This window comes from Galendromus occidentalis, unplaced genomic scaffold (genome assembly GCF_000255335.2).
Source record: "Galendromus occidentalis unplaced genomic scaffold, Mocc_1.1 scf7180000075641, whole genome shotgun sequence".
NCBI classification, from domain to species: Eukaryota; Metazoa; Arthropoda; class Arachnida; order Mesostigmata; family Phytoseiidae; genus Galendromus; species Galendromus occidentalis.
This window is the reverse complement of record NW_003803631.1, coordinates 6,668-13,334: the sequence shown is the minus strand read 5'-3', so window position 1 is coordinate 13,334 and position 6,667 is coordinate 6,668.

Genomic DNA, 6,667 nt, shown 5'->3' with positions numbered 1-6,667 from the left:
TCAAAGATCTCGCAGGAGTTCTTCCAATTACCGCCCAGTGCGGATCCCACAGCCCCGGCCCGCGAGGAATCTCATTCCGAAGACACTTCCAGCAAGAGTTCTTCCGCGTCCACCGAGCTCGTAGCTCGACTGTTGAAATGGTTGTTTGGAGAACGCCTTTGGGCTACCCTGAAGTTCGGCCTCATGCTGTTATTCATGCTCGCTGTCATTGGGGCGATCTACCGAGGTAAGCAGTCTCCATTGAGCAGTCTCCCCCGTCTATTTTCTCTGGTCACCCATACAGCTTCTATGTTCGATCACATCCCCTTAAAAAAAGCTTTTGTCATCTCAGGGACGGGAACGGACAACTCCGGGGATCACGGGTTGATCCGCGCGCAAGGTGAGATTTTGAATCGCAACGCTTTCGATTGTTTCAGGGGAGACGGCATTTGTGTCTGTCGGTCGAAAGCCGAAGGGAAGTGTGCTTTGTTGAGATCCGACGAGCCCGTTCCGAGGGAGGCGTTGTGCGCTCCCCAAGACAGTCGTCTTGGTCGGGCCATGGGATCCTGTGGACAGGGCAAATTGTACACCTGCTTCGGCGGGTAATGAGCAGTCCTTTCGAAATAAATTGTCTTTCTTCGTTTCCCGACATGTCATCCATCTTTCGAGTTCGTCCTGGAATGTCCATTTCAGGGGTTCCCAGTCTAGGAGCTGTGTCTGTGGTTCGCCTGTGGTTTTTCTCGAAATCTGAGCGAGAAGCTAATGTTATTGATACTCTTGTCGGCTGTTTGGAGTCGTCGAGAAGAGTTGTGGAGGATCAACACAAACAGCTCTCGTTCATGAGAGTGCGATCGCGGCGGCTCTTATTCCGCGCGAGTAGATCGATTCGGATTTAGTCAGTGCACATCCAAATCACGAACGGCAATGGTGTTCCCACTGAAGCGTTGTTCGAGCTCGGTCGACATGGCTGGATTCGTAGTGGTAACGCTGCTCTTCCTAGGGGCTCTTTTAGGTAAATTATTTTCTGGGATTCACGAAAAGTTACTGAGCGTCAGTGTGGGTCACAGATAGGGTTACAGAAAAATTTCCCTTCTTTCTCAGCGATCCACTTTGGCAATTCCGAGCCGGGTGAACTTCACAGAGCGAGCCTAGCAAAGCGTTCGCATTCGGAAGCTAATTCAGGATTCATACAGCTTCCAAATTCAACGGTTGAGAACCGTGTGGTGGAGTCCTCTGAGGTTCCCATCGTTCAATCGACCACTTCGTCGTTCCATCGACTCTCGCGCCTGTCTCTACTTCCACGACATCCACTACTACGACATCCGAACCAGTGTTTCGATCCTCCTGACGGTTTCTCCTTTCTACAAACGTCATCCGTATCAGCCCAGTTCAGCTGAGTCTGGATATCCATCTCGAGGTGTGGTGGTACAGGAGTACCGAAGATCTACCACGACGTCTCCCTCGAGGATGGATTCCAGCTATCGACGAGAGTGGCAGCGAATCGTTTCTACCGAGATGCCGATCTCTGGCAGAGCTTTGCATATCCGCACTGCTACAGCTCATCCTCCCAGAGCTTTCTTCTCAAGTGCTACGATAAGGCCATCATCTTCCTATCTGACCACTCGGGCTACTAGGGCCACTCCTTCTTCTCGATCTTCAACTGTTCGATCATCCTCTACTACCGGTAAACCAGTGTCGACTAGTACGAGCACCCATAAACCTTCTTCAACCACCAATTCAATCACTCCAGCAAGTGTCATTGTTACGACATCGACCGCTCCGTCGAGTTCAACCAAGTCGACGCCGGTCGAGCCGGTTACTCCCTTATCTTCATCATCTTCCGTCTCTGCGTCGTTTTCTCCCACGACTGGAAATTCATCGATTTCGAGTACTGTTCACTCGATACCCAGCACTACAGTTTCAAATTCCTTTGAGATTGATTTCAGATGGCATTTATGCATCTGGCTAGAAGAGGTGCGACTGTGTAGTCGTCGACTTTCACCATGCGATAAGGGATCGAATGACGGTGACAAGCTCCTCTCCAGCAACCTCCTATGCCAGTGTCGCCGATCTGATGAGGATAGCCAATGACTGCCGAGATCATACGATCTACAAGGCGGTCGAATAAATTTTCTTCCTCAGTGAGGGAGCAAAGTAAACGTGCGTTTATTGTGGGTATGATAGAAGGATGAATCAAATATGATCAGAGATCTCCGACGGTTTCTCTAGAAGTTGAAATAGCCGAGACCGGAGTCTACGAGGCTAATCACGAGGAGGGCTACCAGGAGCCTTGCCGCCATTGAATCCTGCAATTCCGAGCAGTGTATGAAGCTTTTTGAAATCCAACTTCTAAGTCAGGAAATCTGCGGCGTTCACCTCACTGGAGCAACATTCGACGTTGACCTCTCCGTTGAGGTATCTCTCTCTGACGTAGTAGAACCTCACCTCAAAAAGTTTCGCGTTCTTAAATTGTTGCGAAGATTCGGTCAGTCGAATCGTGGCCTCGTTGTCAATGAGTAGGGTCGGTTTCACGGGGTAGTGGAGCTCGTTCAGAAGTTTTGCCGTCCAGATCGCCGCTTTACAAGCCTCTGAGGCGGCGATCAGCTCCGCGACCATGGAGCCGGTGGAAACACAGCTCTGGCGCTGGTTGCAGCAGCGAATTGCTCCTTCTCCGAACTTGACCAGGGAGCCAGAAGTGCTCCGTCTGGTGTTCTCACACATAGCGAAATCTGCGTCGCTGTGGACCTTGAGTTCGCGTGAACCGCCACTAGAGTGAAAGGGGCTGTGAGTCTTGGTTCCACTCAAGTATCTCAAGATGTGCAACCCCTGTTTCCACAACTGTTTCTTTGGGCAATCCAGGTACCTCGACAAGAAGCCTACTGCATAGGCTATATCTGCTCTTGTCGCAATCGCGAGGTACATCAGTCCGCCGACGAGAGAGCGGCACGGCAGTGACACATCAATCTCGCCATCGTAGGCGGATTCTGCACTGCTGTCAAGCGGCGTCTTGGCCGGCTTGCAACTCGTCATACCAAATCTTTCCAACAAGTCGGCAATGCACTTCGAGTGATGGATGTGGATAGTTCTAAGGTCTGGGGAAATGTCTATGTGCAACCCCAAGAAGAGTTCCTGTGGTTTGAAAGTGATTTCAAGTGCCTTACCGAGTGCAATGAGGAATTCTTCGGCATCTTCTTTGCATGAGGCTCCCGTAATGCCATCATCGACATATGGAACTACCACAAGCCGTTTCGGTCCCTCGGAGAAGAACATGCACGGGTCCGAGGTGCTCTGGGTCAATCCCAGCTCCAGGAAGCATTTCTTGATTTTGCTGTCAAATTCTTTCGGAGCTTGCTTCAATCCGTAACAAGCTTTCAGCAGCTTGCAAACTCTCCCAGATACGTCCTAAAAACCTTCTGGCTGAGGGGTGTAAATTTATTCTATGAGATCTGAGTGCAAGAAGGCCGTAGCCACATCAAATTGATATACATAGAGTCAGTGCCCCCTGTGCTGAGACCGCTAGGAGCGTTCTGATTGTTTCGAAACGAGCTACTGGGGCATACAGTTCCTGGAAGTCCCTTCCAGCGACCTGATTGCAACCTTTAATCACAAGACGAGCTTTTCGGCGGATAATAACCCTATTCTTATCCTCCTTCGTTTTGGAGATCCATCTACTGCCTATGGTGCGCTTTCCCTTAGGAAGTTCCGAGAGTTCCCACACATTGTGATGCTTCATCGAAGCAATCGGACATAGCCTTCAGCCGTTCCTCTCTGTAAGGTGAACTACCATTCTTCATTAATACTGTTGGGCGCGTCCGCCACTTCATTTACACTAGTGTTCTGTTTCTCAACGCTAGATGGCGCTGCATCTGCGTAGCCGGCTTGATATCTATCAGGTGCCTTCAGCTAGGATCGATCTCTAAGTCTGCGGCCTGCATGACTAGGAGGGTTAACTTCACCTTCTCGCCTGTCGACAGCCGCTCCGGCGGCAGGTACTTCTCCGGAAGCACCGGCATCTAATTCTTCATCGGCTAGTTCTACGGAGGGCTCAGGTACGCGCTCCGCTTCTTCGTCAGCATCGGCAGTAAGTCCGTCTCTGCTGCTGCTCTCTCCACTCTGCGCCGTCTCACTCGACGGATTCTCTGAATCATCGTCTAACGCAGTGTTTCCCAAACTGGGTTCCGCGGAACCTTTGGGGTTCCGTGGCGGATTGCGCGGAACCCCAAAGTCTACCTGCGGAACCCCTACGGAACCCCGTCGAAACCCCTAGGGGTTCCGTGGAAGAAAAAGTTTGGGAAGCACTGGTGTAGCGGGCTGAGTTTGGCTATTTTCACATCCCTTGTCTGAATGACCCGTGTTGTACCGGGTAGCCAAACTCTATAGCAGGGGTGTCAAAGTCAAATCTTCGGCGGGCCACGGAGGAGCACTGGGGGAAGCCGGCGGGCCACATCCTAAAATTTTTTCGACATTATTCCTAATTCACGTTGTTCGAGCGGAGGGATCGAGGAGGTGAAGGAAAACACATACATATATGTATGATGGATCACAATTGATTCTCGGTAGTTGATTAAGTTACAACGATATTCGAAACACAACACCTTGAATTATTTTTTCGAATCGGTACTGACTATGCACCGTGTCTTGACGCTGGTAAGCTCTTTCAAGTCGACTTCGAAGGAAGTCGTGGCTATTCTTGACGCTGATGTCAAGTGATGCTGAGTTAGACGCGATCGCGTTTGCGACTTTATCGCGTTCATACGAGAGAAGTACTGTTCGCAGGTGTACGTACTGCCAAACATTGACAGTACCTTGACCGCATTCGCATGAATGTTCGGATATTCTTTCGGAGAGACGTGTTGATAGAATTTCTAAAGTTCCAGGGTGTCGAATTTGCATCGGAGCTCAGTAGAGCATTGGAAGCTGATGAGTTCCAACTGGAGGTCGGCTTCTGCGCTAGATGCGTCAACGGCGAAAGGGCACGAGAACAACTTTGGTTGGGGTTCCAGCTGCTCGATTTCTGTCAAACGCTCTGCTACAGTATTCCTCGATAGGCTTATATTTTTGAAATTTTGGAGCTTATCGGGGCATATAATGGTGACTGCGGAGAGTAAGCAGTTCTTGATGAATTCTCCGTCGGAGAATGACTTTGAGTTTTCCGCGTAGAGCTGTGCTATCGTAAAACTCGCCTGAACTGCGCTTTCGCTTTCGTTATCCGCCTTTGTGAAGAAGCCTTTTTGTCTGATCAAGCTATCCTTGAGTCTTTCGACTTTTTCCTTTCTGCAGACTGCAGGGCGAAAAGACCAGGATACATCCATGGAGACTTGTGCTCACCCGCAGAACGTTCTCTGACCGGCTTCAATCATTTCATGTGCCTGACAGACGACTTCAGTCGTTTCAGAAGAGTGTACTTCCTGAAGACGAAGGAACAAGCAGCAGAAGCCATCTGACAATACACTCGGTGGTTCCGAAACAAGTTCCAACGTGACATCGACCGGCTACACAACTACACACGGACTATGGAAGTGAGTTCTTCAATGCTACTGTCACCAAAATTCTCACTGATATCGGAGCTGATCAGACCGCTTCTAACCCGAGAACTCCGGCTCAGAATGGTATGGCAGAACGAAGTAATCGAACATTAGTGGAATTAGCAAGAACCATCCTCATAGATTCCAAACTGCCCAAATCCCTGTGGTGTGCACCCTAAATCCCGAAAACCAGGAATCCCGAAATCCCGAAAACCCGGAATCCCGAAAACCTTGAATCTTGAAAACCCTAAATCCCGAAAACCCGGAATCCCGAAAACCCTAAATCCCGAAAATTCGGTCGCCCGAAGAGTAGCTCGCACAGATCCACCAAGTGTCAAGCGTGGATCACAAGCGCAGCTGAAGGCGTGGAACACGGATTTCAATAGACTTAGGCTCGGGTCATCCTTATGGTGGGGTTATTAGGTTTATAAGGTTATGCTGATGCTTTTACCATTTTATGCTTTCGAAGAAGAACCAGCGGAATCATGGAGATTGAAGCCGGTATTGCGCACTTACTCGATAAGACTGATCTGCTCCGACCGAAATTGCCTCCGACTTCGTGATTCTTCAATGCCGATATTCAAGGACAGACACGTTGCATGGTTCCTACCCCTAGCGTGGGATGGACAAAATTTCTCAGCTTGAATACACGCGAATCCCAGCAGCGTCGCGGCGAAACGGCTCCACTCTCAAGGTTTCGTTCATCTGGTTCCAGACAACAGGGTGATGCGGAATTCCGGGTTTTCAAGATTCCGGGTTTTCGGGATTCCGGGCTTTCGGGATTCCGGGTTTTCGGGATTTAAGGCGTTCGGGATTCAGGGTTTCCGTGATTCCGGAGCGTGGCAGTGCGCGTAACGAAGAAAATGGCGGAAGCTATCAAACGTCTCCAGAAAATCCAGAAAGTGTTCCAGCCATAAAAACAATTGAACAACCAGTGGAGCAGCCTGAACCAAGCAACCGGCAGGAGCAGAGTGACCAACCAGAAGATGTCAACCAGAATCGAGAAACACCGACCGAATCACCGCAGGCGAGTGGTTCACGAGAAAACGAGAGCAACCCTCTCCCTACGCTCCCGACTGGAGACAGTCAAGTTAGTACTCGAAGAAACAACAGGAGAAGACCTAGAAGGCAGTACGAACTTAACCCTGAACGTTTAGCATCAC